The 20715-nt window shown below is 43.7% G+C and overlaps 1 pseudogene; it reads left to right on the plus strand.

The window, feature by feature from the left end:
* LOC144769032 (E3 SUMO-protein ligase KIAA1586-like) overlaps nt 1-20715 on the plus strand; it is an 85173-nt pseudogene that overhangs the window by 24137 nt on the left and 40321 nt on the right.

Here is a 20715-nt window from a genome sequence, read left to right on the forward strand (position 1 = left end):
AGCATCTGTTTGCTCTAATATGTATTTAGGAGTTGTTTAGACTGTTCTACAATACTTTTAAAGACATATTTTGTTGTATCTGCTGTGTTAAATATTTGTTTCAAATAGGAAAAAAAAAGTCCAAATATCTGTCTTTGACGATTTTTGCTTGTTTTTACTTGCCTTGGTGTAAAAATACCAGCCTTGCCAGAAAAATACTGGTCAGGTGGTAACCCTATTTCCTTGCCAAGACAACTTTGATTCTGCAATACATAGGCATGGTTAGCCCAAGGCACAAGTCCTAAAAAAAGAAGTGGAGGGACGTCACAAAAGGTGGCTTGCCCCTTATATGCGATTGCATCAGAGAAGCCAGCGCGTGAGCAGCGTTCTGAATGGGCTCCCATCTCGCCCAAGAGAGGCAAAGAGTGAATGTGTGGCTCCATTTGCTCCAGTAATCGAGCTCCTGGTAAAATAAGTGTGGGGACGCCGTCCACCCGCGTGGTACCCCGACTCGAGCCCTGGGTTAGCCTGTAATATTGCTTAACTTTCTGGGGTGAGGGCCCAGGTGACTATTAATATTCCATCTACTGCCTAACCCGTGAACCCAATGGGAACATTCCATTAGAAGCCTGTGTGCCCAGAGGTTTCTTTCCTCAGACTTATTAACAAAGGGAAGGACATGCGTGCAGGGCAGCCTTTAATCTACGTGCTGACGTTATGTGGGTTCTTTCACGCATCACACGTACGCCCATGAAGGGAATAACGCAACTCTAGCGGAAAACGATTCTTTTCGAACTCTGAAGAAGGGAAACGAACGTTTCTTTTACATTCAAAGATCTGTATCAGGGCCTCTCAAACTTCCTTTTGCCACACACCTTTAGAAGGGCCTCAGAAACAGATGTTTACAAAAAGATCTGGCCTATATCTGAGATTTACAGGAATGCACAAAGTATTTCCTGTTGCTGAGATAACAAACACAGGTACCTGGAGGAAGGCTGGCTGCACAAAACAAAGGACACGGCCAGCTAGGCCCGGCCTCTGGATGGCACGAGGCCTCTCAATGTGCCCTCGCCGGGCTTGAATTGTAAAGCAGGGACAGCACTAACAGCTTGAACCCCTGAAAGCAGAGCTCGAGGATGTTTCCTGTTTGTATCCTGTTTGAAGTCGCTGCACCATCAGTGGCAATTCCTGCCAAGAGCAGAACAGAGATAGGAATTTCTGCAGGAAACAGAAATAAGCCGCTCTGTAAGAGAAGGGCATGGCCTGCTCCCTCGCGCTGCCCGGAAGTGGATGACTGACTTCCTTTAAAAAATAGAGAGGTCATTTTAATGCATGCCTTTCATAGATCTGAAAGAGGCCGCCAAAATCGTGACTCTCTACACATGTGTTAAAGGAAGAAATGATTTAGTATAACTGGAAGAAATAGCACAATTCTCAACATATTTTGTGAGATTAGGGTCGTGTGCGTGCGTATATAGTCAACTGCAGGGCAAACTTCCATTTCAGTTTCCCAGTTTAAATAATAGTAAGAATTTACTTTCACAATTGAGATTTCTGCCCACGGGAATTCGCAAAATCCTATTCTGCCCACGGCATGGTGCAAAATCTTATTCGCAATCAGCAGGAGGAATGGTGGAAGCAGCTGTAAACGTTGGAGAATGTTCACAAATCCATGCTTTGTGAGTGCTCGCCATTTTATTGCTGATAGAGTTTCATTTTGGAAGATCTTGCAGATTTACCCATGGGAAACTCAAGAAAAAGTGAGTTTCCAGGGATGAAATCAACGTGTTTTAAACGCACCCAAAATGAATGTGGATATAGGGGAGGGAGGTTCCCCATGCACATTTTTTTCCCATGGAGAAAAATAGAGTATAGCTGTTTTGAGTGCAAGTACACATTTGCATGCTCTTTCCACATGTGGAATTTCACACCTGATATAAACCTGCATGAGAAAACTCTTACATGTTTGAGTACTCCTGGATCGTTATGTCATGTGAAATAGGATGGTTTAAGACTTTTTGGCAATCCTCCATCTAAGTTCTCGACACCCATGTATAAATCCTCCTCCAGATCCTTCAACCTTCTACTGAACTTTGATAAGGTTCATTAAATCCTTGCGGTCCAACCACCCCTCTATTACAAATGCTCTCACACTCCGCACTCTATCAAAAGTTGGGGCCAAATGTACAAATATTTCATGCAGTGCTGAACAGTACCCAAAGTGGCTGAACTGCATTGAATGGTTATTTAGGAAGGATGAGTGCTGCAGATTTATTTGGAGTCTTATTTACATCATCAGGGGCCATATTATCAAGAAAGGGCGATACATTATCACCGCTTTTATCGGCAGGAAACTGACGCTAAAGTGGCGATAATGGGCTGGATAATATGCCCTTGTGAATTCCCATAGAAGCCCAGGTTCTGGTGTTAACCTGGGCTTCTATGGGAATTCACAAGGGCATATTATCAAGCCCATTATAGTTTCCTGCCGATAAAAGCGGCGATAATGTATCGCCCTTTCTTGATATTATGGCCATAGATTTGTACATTTTGGACTCTGATCACTTCTTGGTTCATTGATATTGAAAGCTGTGATTGATAGCTTGTTTAATGTTTTACCGTTTTCTATCTCAGGTGGTAGAACCGAACACTATGGATAAGGATCCATGATGCTAAAGTTCTGGAGCCCCTGTGTGGGGCTTCTTTAGTCTTGGGATAAGTATGCTGTAGCTTGTCTTGGTAGTTGAGTTTTCCCTCCTGATGGAAATCTACAGGATCCGAGGGTGATTTATTAAAGATTTTCACTGGCGCTAAGTAGCACACATTCTCGCAACAGATTTTACTTTCCAGTGCAAAAGGTGTTTTGAGCTGGAAATGTACCGTTTTCTCAGTGCAAATAGTGTGTTGCAATGCTTTGAATCACTTTGTGCCAAGGAGGCATTGGTAGGGCAGAACATGGACGACAGATTAGCACAGCACAAACTGTCACAGTTTTTGACACAAAGCTCTATCCATTAAGGTATACAGACCTGGTTTTGCATTAACAAATAACACCCCTTTGAAGTAGATATTAGAAAGGAGAAATACTTTAATTACTCCAAACAACCCATCCAATGCATGTGTGCTGCAGTGCACAGCACACATGCAATCTGTGGGATGCTACGGAGGTTGATGAGCCATAGTAATTTGTACTGGAAAGCTACACTTCTAGTACATACCCTATGCTAGACTGTTCACACTCACCCTGGTCTCCTGGTGCAAGCATGCATCACTCAAGGTTGCCCTTTTAGTTCTCAAGCGCAAGGAACAACAGCAGCAGGCCATTTTTAGGTCCCGCCTGAGTGAGCGCTTGAGAAGATCTTTTGTTACTTAAATTTTGTAAAAAAGGGCTTTGGTTCCCTGATTACTTACTACTAGTAGGCCTAATTATCACTCTTACTTTCTTGCTTTCATTGGTGAGTGCACATGAGTGGATGTCTGCTTAGTGTGTATGTGTGTTTGTCTCTTCCCTAGAGCATGGATCAAGTACTGATTGATTTCCTCTTTAGTGTTCTTCCACGCTGCTTGCAATGAGATTGTGGTATTTTTTTTGTTCCTTGCAAAACAATGTAAATACGAGTTGGTGAGAACAGTGTAGGTGCAAATTACTTAATATCAAAAAAAATTGGGGGGAAGCATGCAAATAAGTAATAAATCACTTGACGATATAAAATAATGTTCATACTACACTGTTTTCTCTGAGGTGCAAGCAAAGAAACGTAAACCTTTTGAAAACACTGCATGTTTGACGATGAATAAAACATCCTCTAAATTACATAACAAGTAACCCACAAACATACAGTTTTGACACCTGTATCTGTTACTGATTCTGAAGATATAAACATACTCCAGACCTTTAAGGCTATTGCCAGGTAGTATGTGTTTTTAAGAATGTTTGCTGCTTTGTTACATTTACTTATTTCGTGGTTACCTTTGCTTTATTCGTCATTAAACATGCAATGTTTTCAAAAGGTTTTTGTTTCTTATTCCTTTACCTCAGTTTACCTCTACCCACCCTGAAATCACCCCTTCCCTCCTTTTACCTCTAACCATCCCTAAACCCTGAAATCACCCTAACCTCCCTTTACCTTAACTCACCCCTAAACCCTAAAATCCCCATTCCCTTCCTTTACCTCTACCCATCCATGAACCGTAAAATCATTATGACCTCACTTTACCTCTACCCACCGTGAACCCTAAAATCACCCTTAACTCCATTTACCTCTACCTACCCATTAAACTTAAAATCACGCCTACCACCCTTAACCTCTACCCACCTCTGAACTCTAAAATCGCTTTTCCCTCACCTTACCTCTACCCAATCCTGAACCCTAAATTCACCCTTACCTCCCTTTACCTCTACCCACTCTGGACCCTAAATTCAAAATTACCTCCCTTTACCCCTAACCATCCCTAAAACCCTAAAATCACCCTTACCTTGCTTTACCTCAACTCACCCCGAAACCCTAAAACCACCCTTACCTCCCTTAACCTCTATCCATCCACGAACCCTAAAATCACCCTTAACTCTCTTTACCTCTACTCAGCCCGAACCGTAAAATCACCTGCACATCATTTTACCTCTCCCCATCCTTGAACTGTAAAATCACCCTCACTTTTACCTCTATCCACCCCTAAACCCTAAAATCACCCTTACCTCCTTTTACCTCTACCCACCCCTGAACCCTAAACCTCTCTTTAAATCTACCTATACCTAAATCCTAAGTCACTTTTTTAAATAGCAGAAAAATATATTATTTTAAAAGATACTTACTTGTGCAGTAAAGTACTGTGTAGTAAAGGTACAAATACTTACCCGCATGGTACCGACCCTGGGGCCCTAAGTTAACCCTTACCTTCCTTTACCTCTACCCACCCCTAAACCCTAAAATCACCCTTACCTCCTTTTACCTCTTCCCATCTCTAAACTCTCAAATCCCCCTTACCTCGATTTATCTCCACGCGTCCCTCAAACCATACCATTGCTAACTTTTAGTTGACTTCATCGTCACTCTCATGCATTGCTTCTCTTTGTTCAGCAAGTGATGATTTCAATGCCTCTTTTTGTGTTTGTCCCTAACTTGGAGAATGGCCCAAGCACTGCTTAAAAGATAAGATAAGACAAGTGTGTATTTTTCAGTGAACGCCTTTTATGTATTTGTGAGTTTCAGACATTGCAGTCAAACCATGATCCTTCTCGCTTTAGACAATACTGCTTTAAGTAGATTGCAGCCCTCACACCAGTGTATGAAGGTATTTATCATTTTTTTTTATTATTGCTTGATTTGTGTTTTGCCCAGCAACCCCAGCCTTTGGCTCACATTTCCTACCCCCTTTAAAAAAAGATTGATACATAAATGTGTATTTTAATTTCTTGTTGTCCTTCATTTGTTGACAAGGTGTTACTGTCATTTGTTCCACCAAAATATTTTTTCCTGTGCAGGCAGAAAATAATCCCATCTTAACGGATCACTGAAGCGTCATAGCACATTTTTTTCCCTAACATTCAGCCATGCTGCGCAGCAGGCGCACTGCTACAGAACATGGCTAAAAGACATTGACAAAGCCAATAGCTTTTGCATAGGTGAAACCTGTTGGCTTTGCCAATGCTGGTTGATAAATATGCCTCCGTATTAATTTCTCCCCCTTGCGCAACGTAGCACAACAGAAAATGGCTACATACAGGAGAGTGTGTGTGTGTGTGCTTGTGTGCACCTGTGCTCAAGGGCCAGTTCTCACAGTGCTAGTAAACCTTGACTAAACCATACAAACAGAAGGATAATGGCACTACACAGACTGGTTCCTTTAGAATATTTAGGTATTTTTTTAACAAGTCCATCAAAAAAACGAAAAACTCAGCCATATTTGCTTTGGTCCACTATATAAACTACCTCAGCAACAAAGTGAGTGTTTTTAGAGTAGTAAATACACTCTCCATTATGGTCAATGGATGACCTCATATATATATATGTATCATGTCATGGTGTGTGTGTGTGTGTAATTTGAAAACAATCAGACTAAAGAGTGTGTTTTACAGCACAATTTCCATAAGGAATTTGTCTAAAAATAAACTTCAAATATGATGTGTATGAAATTTGATAGGATCTCCAATCCTTTTTCTAAAAAGCGTATATTTCTGTGTTCACTTCTTTCTTTGTCAAGTATTCCTTTTCTCATCCTGCACATTTTAAGTACATTACCTGATATATTATGTGCCTCGCGACCCAGTTGGAAGAAAGAGGTGGGATACTGAAAAAATGCATAGATCTTACAATGAAATACCTCAACAAAGTAGAGAAATATCTTAGGTTAGACAGTTTTATCAAAGAGCTTGAGCAAACTGAACCTACAAATTTAAGACGCAGACACTAATTGCATATAATGAAAATTGATCCTTAAAATGTAACTATAGATCAAGAAATACTTCCATGTGAGTCATGCAAAAGCAGTTACTGCTTCAAGAAAGTAACCTCCGTGACCAAGCAAATGAAAGAATACCATCGGCCATAAGTATGTAATATTTTGTTATATTATCCTATGTAATGATAAATTATGTTAAGTTTATTTGTAAGCACAAATTTACAATAAACTCTTGGCACTATAGACTCAAACTTCAAAAATTCAACTTAAAGCAAAGACAAGACAAAAAGGAAATATATTAAAAACCTGATTTAACAGCGGTGTTTTCAGCAATTTCCTAAAACAGCTAAGGCTATATTCAAAACTCAAAGGCACAGCATTTCAAATACTGGACACAGCGATAGAATTACTTGACAGCTATATGAAAAGAATCTAAACTTAAGTATCCATAGGAGGAGCGGGTTTGCAGATTGGAAACCTCTGGAGGGTCTATACCTTGAAAATTCAGAGGCCAGCATGACAGGAGTACTCTAGTAAATGACTTCATGAACAAAGGACATACATTTGAAATTACTTTTCTTCAGATGTGTAACAAATGACCACAAAACTGGGGTCATGTGATCAAGCTTGGGCCAATCAGTCAAGCTGAAGCATCTTGCATTTGCTTGAAATGTAGAAACAGCTAGTGAGGTTGGGAAGATCTCATTGCCATAATGCAGTCCAGCCTGTTCTAAACATTGAATTGTCAGATGGAGAGTTTTTTTATACTCCTCAGATGAAAGAAACAATTTCTGGAAGCCTTGGTGGCTTAATGTTCGAAGGAGAGAAAGGGATCTATAAATATGCCAGCGTTTTCTGTAGTGTTGGTCGGAATAGTAAGAGGCCCATAGTTAAAGTACAGCAGACATTATTCCTCAGTTCTGAATTCTCAGCAGTGCACAAAACATCAGTTTATGAAAGCTTTAGTTTAAAAAAAATAACGGACACTCACTATCAGATGATGCCTATGGAGTTATTCATTTTGGTTTAATCATGGCAAGGATAGGGCTTTTTTCCGAGAACCAGAAATATTGAAGATGATCCGCATATTATCTGCATACATGTAGAGTTGTGCTACCAAATGATGGAGTAAATTTGCTAAGGGAGGCATGCACAGATTGAAAAGAAGAGGCGAGAGAGGTGATCCTCGTGGAGCATCACACTTGAATGGTCTGGGATTTGAAGACAAAGGTGCAAGTGATACTGGTCTATCAAAAATGATTGAATCCACTGAAGCAGTAGGATCCCATCTCTTCAAGAGTTATTGTGAGTATAGTGTGGTAGATGGTGTTGAGTGCAGCTGAAAGATCTGAAGGTAGCACCCCTGCTCACCAATCTACGTAGATCGTCCAATACTGAGAGAACAAATGACTCTCTGCTGCGATTAAGCAAAAAGCCTGCTTGGGAGACAGGCAACATATGCTGCTTTTAGAGAAATTATGTAATTGGCACAATAAACGTTTATTGAACAATTTGCCTAAATACGGAAGCCAAAACCTTGGTTGGAAATTACTAGGCTTATCCAAAAATGTGAGGTCCTTTTTTAACAAATGTTGTAGCTGCTTGCTTCCAATTGACAAGGACCATGCCCTGGGTAAGTGAACTTTAAAAAGTAAGAAAATATTGTCTTCCAGGTACTGGTCAAGACGCTTCATTAGATTTGCAGGAGATGATTCATTTGGTGAGTAGAGTGCTGGGTTTGACACATGATGTTTTTGAGCTGTGCAGCAGGAATGAGTTAAAATGTAGAGATGTAGGCCAGGGCGAGAGAGGTTGAGAAAGCTCTATCTTGATGTTTTCCTGTGGAAGGACTACCTTCATAAAAATAGCGAATATGATTTAATGATTTTTGCTGTAAAAAAAAAAAAGGACATATCATTACATAGGGCCTGATTCACAAAATTAATCTGACTTTATGACTTTCAGTATTCACAAAGGGCAAAGTTAGGATTTTGTCTCAAATTACTTTTGTGAATCGGGCCTGCCATTCCCACGAGAACGCGCAGAGCAGGCTGATTGGACTTCCATCACAATGTGAAAGATCTCTTTAGGCAAATTGAGGGGGGAGTTAATTTGCTGCAAAAAACAATTTCTTTGCCTCCTGGTCTTTCTGCTATAAGGCTATCTGACTAGCATAATGATGATTTTTGAAACACCTTAACATGAACTATTGATTCATACAAGCCTGAAATATTTTACAAATGCACACACAATTTCCCAAAAGATTCAGCACAATGTGTCCCGAAAATAAATTGTCTTCCAAATGTCAACTTTTAATTTTAGTAGAAAAAAATATGTTTTCAAGCATCCACCTATCACTTTTAGAAAATACATTAATTGCTCCTAAAGACCAGAATGTGGTTTTTAGCACAACAAATTGCTCCCAAAATGAGTTTGTCATTTCATGAGAATATGCTAATTTCAACTTTAAATATGAACCTTTAATTTTGTCTGTTATTGCCATTACGTGCTGTTGTAGCTCATATTACAGCAGTGCCTCTATGCCAGGCATGCCATGAAATGGCCCTGATTCCCCACAAGGCAGTCATGCCATGATGTGCCAGCTTTGTCACAATGCTAGCGACACTGTAATGTGAACTTGTTCCCCATAAACTAGCCTTGTTGTTTTATCAATTGCGAGGCATGTCATGCATGTTTTCTCAATATGGGCCACAGGTATCTAATTTGGAAATTACGAAGACCTAATTGCAAGTTTCTGAGAATCGCAATTTCCAATGTATGAAACTCAAAGAGTTTCATATACGGATTCCCAGTGGGTCGCAAATTGACCTACCTCATTAATATTAATGATGTAGAACGCAATTTGCGACCACCTAGGAATCGCTAAAATCACGGGGATGGTGGCCTACGGGGGTCAGCAGGCCACCATGTCCATGATTGCTTTTAAATAAAGCATTCTTTTTTAAGAGCAGGCAGTGGTCAATGGGACCACTGTCTGTTCTTAAAAAACGTATTTACTACCGTTCCCAGAGGAGATTGCAAATGGGTAACCACCGACGTGAAGTAGGTGGTAAAATGTGAATGGTTTGTGTCCACATTCATGGTCAAAACATTCATACATACCGTTAGGATTTGCTTTTTGGAAAAGACGCTCTAAACACGCTCCTTCCGAATACCGATTTGCAAACCCATTGTGTGATTCTGTGACAGGTTACCGAATCGCAAAATGGGCAAGACTTTGTTGTTGGATGTTTAGCGGCCGTTGCCGGGCCGCGGAATGCCCCACCGCACGTGTGCGGATCCTCGGAGCCCGACGGTGTTGGAGCAACGAACAAGGAACGTAAGGCTCAAGAGTGAATGAGTTGATATTTGGCAGCAGCTGAGCAAACATCTTTCAGCAACCCACTGGGGTATTAATTTTGAACTATTGATAAATATACGGCGGCATCCACATGGACATTATAGTTGTTAGTGAACACCACATCTACCATAATGCACTGCTCATCTAAAGCAGAAAGACACACCCACTGAGGCTACTTTTCAATAAAGCTGAATGGTGCCTCACTAACCGCTGCTGTTGTTTTATTCAGGAGGCTCGTGAAAAAGAATGAAAGTTTGAAACGTGTTGGGCCATTGAAAGCAGGCATGAGAGAAAGGAGCTGAGCTGTATGCCCCGCACTCACCTTAGAGAGAAACCTTTCGAGAGTGGCATTCTCACAAGTGGCATGACTTTGTTGTTGGATGTTTAGCGGCCGTTGCTGGGCCGTGAGAATGCCCCACCGCACGTGTGCAGATCCTCGGAGCCCGACGGTGTTGGAGCAACGAACAAGGAACGCAAGGCTCAAGAGTGAGTGAGTTGATATTTGGCAGCAGCCGAGCAAACATCTTTCAGCAACCCACTGGGGTATTAATTTTGAACTATTGATAAATATACGGCGGCATCCACATGGACATTATTGTTGTTAGTGAACACCACATCTACCATAATGTACTGCTCATCTAAAGCGGAAAGACACGCCCGCTGTGGCTACATTTCAATAAAGCTGAATGGTGCCTCACTAACCGCTGCAGTTGTTTTATTCAGGAGGCTCGTGAAAAAGAACGAAAGTTTGAAACGCGTTGGGCCATTGAAAGCAGGCATGAGAGAAAGGAGCTGAGCTGTATGCCCCGCACTCACCTTAGAGAGAAACCTTTTGTGAGTGGCATTCTCACAAGTGGCAAGACGTTGTTGTATATATATATATATATATATATATATATATATATATATACTTCATCATGTCCTGGAATACAAGACGCCTGATCTTTCCATATATAACTTTATGTTTTCTGCAAATGACACCCATGCCATGATATGCCCCTGCTCCCATATGCCAACCATGTCATATGTCTGTTTCATCCATATTCTCTCCACACAATGATATCACTGCACCTCCAAGTTTTCCAGTTATGGCACAATGTACCCCTTCCCACCAAAGTTCCAGGCATACAATGATATGCCCCTGTTCTTGCATTGTGCCAGGTAGGCACTGGTGTACCGACATCGACATTAGAACATTTCAGACCAGCTATAAGGACTCTGCGATGAGACTAACTAAAAAGTGGTCCGCAGAACTATCTGTAATAACTCGCATCGCTGGAAAATTTCCCCCCGCTTTTTTCCCCCTACACAAAATCACCACTGTATATATGACACCTTCACAAATATCACTGAGCACTGAATGTCACCTTCTTCACACATGTTGCGTCACTATGTACCGATAACAGCCTTGTAAATATTGAAATAAGGGTATTTATAAATAAAGCAATTTATAAAAGTCTTTGGTGTACCCTAGATGGTTTGGATTTACATTTCTTTTTGATTAACTCATTTGAATATGAATAGTCTGTTGAATAATCAGAAAAATTTGAAGAAATAGTACACACCCGACAGAAGCATTTGTATATCTTTACATTTCTGCCCAGGTTCTGAGGGATACTGGGTTACCCCATTGTGACTAAATTGCAGCACAGTTCAGCAGTAGTGCCAAACCAAGCGCACACAAGTATAAAATTATATATCATGATAAAGACAATCAGCAAAAGCATGTAAAAAGTTTTCTATCTCTCTGTACACTGAACAGAGAACAAAAATATGTGGTGCAAGTGGATAGAGCTCACTGATGCAAGGATATTGGAGTGACCAAGGCTTCTCTAACTTCTCAGTGTGCATATAACAATTAAGCAAAATTGCTCATGAGGATAGAATGTGATTGTAACTGTTGAACATTTTAAAACAGTGCCTTTACTTAATGAAACGCTTTGCAGTGTTGCTTTAGATTGTGCCCCTGTGAACCATAAACCTTACTTCGGGATTGGGCCTTGTGGACGCAGCCTACAGTAGCTTTAAATATTAAAGGTCCCTTGAAATAAGAAGCAGATGTTTTTTGTTATTTTTTAAACTTTCTTTCCAACGCTGTGAAGTGAAAATCCCTTTTGTGTAAAGCACTTCTGGCTTGCTCATTGGCTCAAAAGACATAGCTTGTATTACACAGTGCATAATTGGTGCCTGTTATGTAGTGCGCTTGTGAATATCTTAGATTAGAAGTGATTGAAGATACTGTATTTAAGTTCATGTGTTTTGAAAAATCCTAAGGTGCAGTGGAGCTCAATTTAAATGGCTGCATTTCTGAAAGAGTGGATGTGCAACCCATGGGCCTGGCCTTTTACCTTGTGTGAATATACCTAAGGGCCAATGTGGCCAGGGTTGAGCTCTCTTGTTGTGCACAGCAGAGGCATCATGAACATGCTCAGAGTAGAAAACAGGCGAGGTTAATGGAAAAGTTACAGAGTACTTGGTGAAAACACTAGAGTGATGCAGCGGAATGCAGAATGCAAGACTGTCTACACTAGAACAATGAAAGCCATTGTCACGATTGGGCTGGCTTTTCCCAATAACTATTGCATCAGACACCATCCGAAAACATTGCCTATTACAAGTTGTTCAGATGAAATGGGGGCATAACAAGCGGATTTGGGGGCTTATTTATGAGCCCTTGCTTCACTTTTACGCCACCGGTCTGTCACTTTTTGTGACGAACAAGCGGCGTAAAAAATGTGCCTAGTTGCCCCATATTTACAAAGTGACGCATCTAGGTAGATGCGTCACTTTGTAAACCCCTGCGCCACATTATACCTGCGCTAGTATGTATGCGGGGGGGTTTCTGACGTAAGAAAGGGTCAAAGAAGTGACGCAGTGGAATCAATAAGATTCCACTGCGCCACTTTTAAGACGCAAATGCATCAATATCTTACGCCTGCCAGGCGTAAGACTGACGCAGGCACATTTCACATGGGACTTGCCCATGACCCATTGCTGGAGTTGCGTCACTTTTGTGACACACTCCAGCAATGAGTCATTTTTGCGCTAACAGATACGTCAGAAATACTGACGTATCTGTAACTCCTTGCACCATGATGCGTCATACTGTAAATATGACGCACCATTGGTGTCGCAGGGAGGGCACAATGAAAAGTGACACATCGCTGTTTTCTCGCAGCGATGCGTCACTTTTCATAAATGAGGCCCTTGGTGCTTACTGCGGCAAAATCCGCACGTCTCACAATTTTTCAGAACTTTTTCTGCCTTTAAATTTCAGCAGGTTTGACCTGATGAATTGTAATGGGATGTGGGAGCGTTTTTTACCACATCCAGTAAGTACCAGGTGCAATAAAAACCACAAACACGAATAGTTGTGATATGTGGGGTAGCGGAAGTTACCGCTAGCATTAAAAACTGATCAGCCAACTCTTAAAGCAGGCCCCAGAAAACACAATGTACACCACCCTGAATGACCATGAAGAAAAGGCGCCACATTCAGATTTAGTGGGTAGGAAGCAGAAGGTTTGACCTCGGCTGTCCATTGGACTTAGAAGCAGAGGGGAAGCAGTTGGTTGACACAGAGACCCACCAGGAGGAGGCCACTGGAGTCAGGCCATGAATTTCAATTTGACAGTCAGAGGACATGAGAAGGGACGCGTCCCTGCCATGATCTGGAAGCGGAAGCAGCGAGATGTTTACTTCAAGAGAAGGATAACAGAAGCCTGAGTGTAGGAGGAGAGGGAGGAACCGGATGTGATGTGGTGGGTCAGTGGGTGACGGTGCATTGCCCCAGTCACTTGCAATTAGAATAGTCTTGTTCTCAATAATTTCGGATATAGAAAATTCAGCTGTAGGAGTAAGCCTGTAATTATACAGAATACTGCCAGAGAGAAAGTGAGTGAGAGGTAAAGAGACGGTGCAGACTCCACAATGAAGTATCTCATTTTGAGTAGCCCTATAATCCGTAAAATGTATATAAATATTACATTATATAGCCAAATTCACACCTGAAAAGCCGCTGTGGTATAGAAAGTGACATATATTACACCCTTATCCTTCCATTGTTCTTAAACGAGCTAAACTATAGGAAAACTTTGTTTGGGTTCAGTAACATAAAATGTTGTTCTTTACAACCCAAAGTGGTGGATGCTGCATAATGTATTAGTACTCTTTTATTGAATATAGCAAGATGAAGAAAAGCCTTTAGAATATGGGGCAAGTGCGTGCTACAGCGAGAACAGGATTGAGTCCTGCATTGCAATTTAACAAAACAATCTTCATGTAGTTCTTTAACTGAGGTAAATTAAGGCCACGGCTCCCAAACTTCATTAATTTGTTAAATCAAAGATGGTTGACCAATACCTTAAAATAGAACATGGCCTTGGTTTGTGCATTGATTGCACACACAGAAAGCACTGTGAGCAAAGTGCCACCACACTAAAGTTTGCAGCATCACAGAAGTAGTGTGTTGCAGAGGACCACTATGTCACTGTGTCAGGGTCGGACTGGCCGTAGAATGTAATGGGCGTTTCCCTGGTGGGCCGCCAGGGTGTGGGCGGTTTGGACCTGTGGGGGCCAGTTTTGGACCCCTAGGGGCCAGTTTTGCAGCATTGCTGCAATATCGTCCCCCTGTAACAATAGCAGCTGCAGTGTTTTCCAAGCTCAACCCCTCCCTCTGCTGTTGGTCCGATTCAATTGCCCGGGCCGGTTTGCTTTCCCAGTCTGGTCCTGCACTGTTACACCTGCTCTGCGGATCACGCTACTCACTGTCACTGAGAACCGGGGGCGCAGAGGGCCTCCCAGAAGGTTCCTGCTAGGACCAGTCCAGCACCACGCAGCACATACCAATGGGACAGCCCTCTGCTCACCATCACAGGCGACAACAGTATGCTGATGGGTAAATCGCCCCAGCACCACCCTGCTCTTCTCAATGAATTTTTGATTGTGTCGCTCTTTGGTGGTATTTTAAAAGGCTGTTCCCATAAGTGGCACATATTCAGGCCTTTTGTCTTTTTGATCTTTCCCATGCAAAGGGAAAATGCACAGAAGCGGAGAGCGAATGCCTCTAAACAATGCATGGCGGCTTGAACAGAGCTAACACATTTGAGGCTTTATTTAGAGTATGGGGGTGGGATACTCTATCAAAACGTGGTAGATATCCCAGCTTGAAAGCCCCGGACCTACTTAGGCCTTCAGAGTAGGGCTGAAACATTGTTGACACTAACGGGTCATAGGACCATTGTATCCTAATCACCCCTTGCTATTTTTTGTTTTAATATCCCCAACCACTCCGCCAATAAAGGAATACCTTGGAGCGATTGAGGGATTTTTATTCTATAGTTATGCCCGCTAGTACTTTTCTTTTAAGCGCTCCCTGGAAGATGGTTGAGCTCCCCATGACCTTTAGGAGTCTGGGTGAACCCAATGATGAAACGTGACACTACTAGAGTGTGTAAGAGTTATGTAAAGAAAAGGACGTCTTTCCTTTTCCGCCCCTAGATATGTGGTGTTTAGTGAGAGCAAGCACTCCCCAGTACGCTACATCTGTGACTTTAGGTGGGATCCTTGTGAGTTTTGTATGCATATCTAGGGAGGACGTATCTCCCTTTTCTTTCCGAAAGGCGAAAGGACCTCTCCACCCTTCGGATCTGATTAAGGGTTTACCGCCCCTCTCAGCTCCAAGTGTATAACAGATAACCCATCTGCCGTATTCCAAATTCCATGAGGTATAACGCACTTGCAGTCCAGTGAATGAGACAACCATCATTTTTGTGACACAGTACCTATCCACAAAAATATAAATAAGTCCCATAGCATGTAAGAAAGGGGCCTTGAATCAATAGACAAAATTGTAATACAGCACCAGGAGACCTGAAATCTAAATGTTATGCTACTAAAGATGCTAATTAGGGTTGTATCTCATGCTGTTGAGGTCGACATTTCGACCTACAACAATATTGCCTACCACTACATCCCAGGTGATGGGGCCGTATTCCATGTTCTAGATTTACTCTGGAACCCTTGGTCGATGGCTCTTTGTTTCCTGCTTAAAAGTGTGGAGGGGAGAAAAATCATTTGCAAAGCATATCCCACACTTCCAATGGTCCATGACTTCGAAGAATCAGCGACTCCCGGTTCTAAGTTTAGTTAGTTTAATACAAAGCCAAGAACAATTGGACATACAAGCACCTCAGGATGAAGGTGTAGAAATACATTGGAACTAATACAAAGCCAAATATACAGATGAAGTTGAGTCGATGCAACAGACAGAGAATGACCAGTTCAAGAATCAGGATGCAGAATATAACTGTCCCAACATCAAGAGTCTTCTACATTGGAGGTTCGTAAGTAAAAAGCATTAGTCTGTCCCAACATACCACTAATGTGACATCACTACTTAGCATTTCCCAGGTAAGTTTTGGAAAAAAGTGTCAGCATGTGACGTCATCATTAGAAGTGCACTCACGTTGAATGGGTCACGTAGCATAAAGCTACAGAGCTGGTTCTAAGCTGCTCCTTCCCCCCCCAGATCTCGTCCAATTTTCCCGCGGACTCTGTCCCTAACCCCTACACCAAAATCATAGGACACACCCATCGTCACATCACGCGATCATCCCATCCAGCTAGACACTTCCTCGTAGGTAACTTTCCATGGGCTTGCGTTGCTCCCAGGGCTGGCTCGATTACCTTGATTCCCAGGCCTTCTCCAGTGAGAAAGAACAACATCCCACATTATCAACAACGTTTGTTCAAATGTATCCGCGACTCCCTAAGCCTAGCTCCTAGAACAAAAGCGTTATTCTAACTAACAAGATGAAATTCTCCACCTGCAACAGAAATGTGAGAAAGGAAAGATTCTACATAAACATCAATACTACGAACAACTCATCTAGAGAGCCAGGGAAAGTACACATGATGCCTACAAATTCGGCCAACATAAGAATCAATAGGAAACTTCATTAATCACACGTATACATAAGCATTGTTACTGTGCATGTTTAAATCAGGGCGATATATATAACAGCCATTTTGTGTCTCATTAGTCACTTATGAAACCAAGCGTTAAGGCTTCATGATGTAGAACATGATAACAATGTTAATCCCTCCACGTTGTATGAAAATATCCCTATCACTTCACTTTATACCTTACTACATTACACATTCTAATGACCAAATGTTAGCACAACAAAAGATTATATGTGTATGCGAACTACTCGTGATTATAATTTACCCCTACAAATGGAAGAGCACATCCACGCTCTATCACAAGCAAAGTATATCATTAGTATTCTTTACCTCCAACTCTATTTACATAGACTTACCATGCGCGATAGAGATTAGGGTGATGTCCTATTTTTATAATGCAATATATTGTTTGTGATATAGTGACTTTACCCTGATGAGATGCCACATAAGGGCATGCTGGTGCTCTTCCTAATTATAGTGCATGAAAAGCATGAGATGAAAATGGAGAACAGTTCCAGTGGTTAATCGTCTAAAATGTTCAAAATGTCTGTGATGATGCACAGAGCCTACAAAGTGTTACCTGGTGATATTTCAAATAAATTCCTCAGATCTGTAACAATCGCCCTTTGTGGGTTTATTGGTAATCTAACACATCACATGTAATTGTGACCATTCATAACAGCAATGATGCAAGTACACTTTATGGTTGGTGAACAAGCTTCTGGAGGCAGCTCTTAAAGTTGTGTTTCAGACAGTTGTTCCTTTGAAACAAACATCATTACAGCTGCAAAAAATACCCATGTTTGTAAAGATTTCAGACTTGATGTTCGGTCCCTTTAGTGAAGAGCTGAAGAGATTTACAGCCTGATTCATGAAGCGAAATAGCGCCCGCAATGGCTGCGAAAACGCAATTGCGGGTGCAAAACACGGAATCAGCATTCAAGTACGAAATAGCGAATTCGCTAAAAAATAATAGCGATCGGAATAGCGATTACGCTGTAATAGTCGCAGACTCCGGGAAGTCGAGCAATAGCGATACGGAAATAGCGACCAACCACGGAATCTGCGAAATCAATAGCGAAACGCAATATTGTCTCAATCGGCATTCATGAAAGAAATACATTAGCGAAAAAGCGCTAAATCGCACGTTTGCGCGGCGCAATTTAAGGACAACTCAAAGCAGGTGGTAACCATAAAAGCCATGATTAACCAAAATTTGAAAAACTGTTAGCCAATCACCAACAGGTCCAGGCCTGACCAATCACACATAAGGACATTCAGCAGCAGCATTAGGCGTTCCACAATGCCTGGGATGTACATGGTGGTGAGGCGGCGAAGGCTACAGCGAGCAGCACGGAGGAGACGCATGAGGCAGGCAAGGATTTACCGGCAGCGGGTCACCTTGCTGGGCCAAACCAGAGAACAGATTTATGCTAAATACAGGCTGAATGGGGAAATGATCACCTGGCTGATACAAGAACTCGACCCCATCATGCAGCACCCAACAAGGCGAAACAATTCTGTGCCCACACATGTGCAGGTATTGTGCAGCCTGCACCTCCTGGCCTCCGGCAGTTTCCAGGGCATAGTAGCCGCTGCTGGGGGGATATCCCAGCCCACCATGTCACGCTGCCTCCACACTTTTGTTGACGCCATGCTCAGCCAGCTCCACCGGCACATCACATTTCCCACGAGCCAACAGGAATTGGACCTGACAAAACTTCAATTTTATAATGTTGCCCATTTTCCCCATGTCCTCGGCTGCATAGACTGTACCCACGTCGCCATCTGCCCACCAGCTGGCACGGAGTATATGTACCGCAACAGGAAGTCCTACCACTCCCTCAACATACAGATGGTCTGCAATGCCAAGACCATCATCACTGACATTGTGGCCCAGTACCCAGGGAGTACCCATGACTCCTTTATCTTCAGGCACAGCGGACTCCACACACGACTGATCAGGGAAGAGTTTGGGGAAGGACACCTACTTGGTAAGTACACTTTGTCGACAATGTCACATTGCTATGAAGTAACTGCGCTGCACAGGCAATCAACATCTGCTCCTCTCATTCAGGTGACAGTGGCTACGCCCTACGGGAATACCTCCTGACCCCTTACCTCAACCCTGCCACACCTCAGCAACGCCGCTACAATGTTGCGCACATCCGGACAAGGAACTGTATTGAAAGGACATTTGGCCTGCTCAAGAGCAGGTTCCGTATACTGCACAAGACAGGTGGGGCCATGTATTACAGTCCTGCAGCGTGCTGCCGCATTGTGGCTGTCTGTGCAATGCTTCATAACATTGCAACCAAGCGCCGGATACCAGTTGACATCTCAGGCAGTGAATCTGAGGGGGACGACCGGCCACCAGCACATGCGCACCATGCACGCGGGGAGAACCCAGCTGAAGGCCACAGACGTCGCAACCACATCACAGCTAACAATTTCTAGCCCACCCCCTTCCCCCACCCCACATATCACAATTGCATGCAAAATGTAATGATTACACAAGGCGAATGTGTGCAGCAAAATAAATGTATTTGTTTGATTCACAAGAAAAAAGGGTCATGGTAACAACTATTTACAAAATGCAGTATTCCTGCATACTGCATGAGACGGTTCATGGCAGGCTTAGCTTCAGCCTGCGCCTGTGTCCCTGACACAATGTCATTGGCGCCTCCGGCGCACAATTCCCAGGCGCCTGTGAGGCTCTTCCTCATCCTGGGCAGCTGTACCAGGCGTAGCCCTGGTGCTGCGCCTAGGTGGGGGGGCCTGCGTGGCAGAGTGGCTGCTGACACTCGAGGCACCCTCACTCGCATCGTCTCCCCCCACAATGGCCGGTAGCACAGGTGCATGCAGTGCGGTGACGGCGGTGGTCAAGTGCTCCAGCACCCGGGTAATGTCCTCGCAGCACTGGACCAGTTGGTGCTGCTGGGTCAACGAGCGCCGCGCCAGCTGGGTGGTGGCATTTGCTGACACATAATTGGAGCGACTATAGGTGGACAGCCGGCTCAGCAGCTGGTGGTGGCGCCTGCTTGCAACACTGCAGTGCTTCACCAGCGCTGCAGTATTGTCCTCCATAGCCGCCGTCATGCGGTCCATGGCCGCCGTCATGCGGTCCATCCGCTCACCGACTCCCGCCACATTGCGGCCAATCTTATGCAGCTGGAGCTGGATGGCTCCTTGCTGCTGCGACTGGCGCTGGTGTATTCGGAGCATGCGCCGCTCCACGCTCATGCATGCATGGAGATGGCCATTGCCCCTCCTGCTGTTGGGCCGCTGTGTAGCGGATGTGGCTGGCCCAGATCTTGTCGGACGTGCTGCAGGTGTTGTAGCAGCTGGTGTTGCAGGTGCGGCAGGCACTGGAGGCACATTGGTGGGGTGCCTGGCTCTGGCAGCCGGTGGGCCTGCAGATGTTGCCGCAGGTAAGGCGGGGGGCCTGGCCTTGGCAGCCGGTGGGCCTGCAGTTGTTGCCGCAGGTAAGGCGGGGGGCCTGGCCTTGGCAGCCGGTGGGCCTGCAGATGTTGCCGCAGGTAAGGCGGGGGGCCTGGCCTTGGCAGCCGGTGGGCCTGCAGATGTTGCCGCAGGTAAGGTGGGGGGCCTGGCTGCTGGTGTTGGCGCTGCCGCAGGGGCTGGTGGCTGGGTATCAGGTAGGGATTCCTCCTCCTGGGCCTCCTCATCAATCAGCAGCCTCTCGCTGTCACTGCTATCACCCGCACCTGTGAGGGTAAGTGGATACTCATTAGGTGCATGTGACTGTCAGACGTGCAGATGTTACATGCATGCTGGGTGTCATTCCCTGGGTGGCTGTGTATTTGCGCACTTTGGAACCTTTCTGGCCGCATTGTGGTACTACTACATTGTGGACATACTACGTCTCCCACAATGCTTCAGGGCATTTCCTGATGCACAACATAGGCATGACTAAGGGCCAATGAGTGAGCCTATTTGGTCAGGGGCGGTCATAGGGGACAGGGTCGCAGTCGCATGCCACTTACCTTGGG

The sequence above is a fragment of the Lissotriton helveticus genome, chromosome 7 (genome assembly GCF_964261635.1).
Source record: "Lissotriton helveticus chromosome 7, aLisHel1.1, whole genome shotgun sequence".
Taxonomy (NCBI): Eukaryota; Metazoa; Chordata; class Amphibia; order Caudata; family Salamandridae; genus Lissotriton; species Lissotriton helveticus.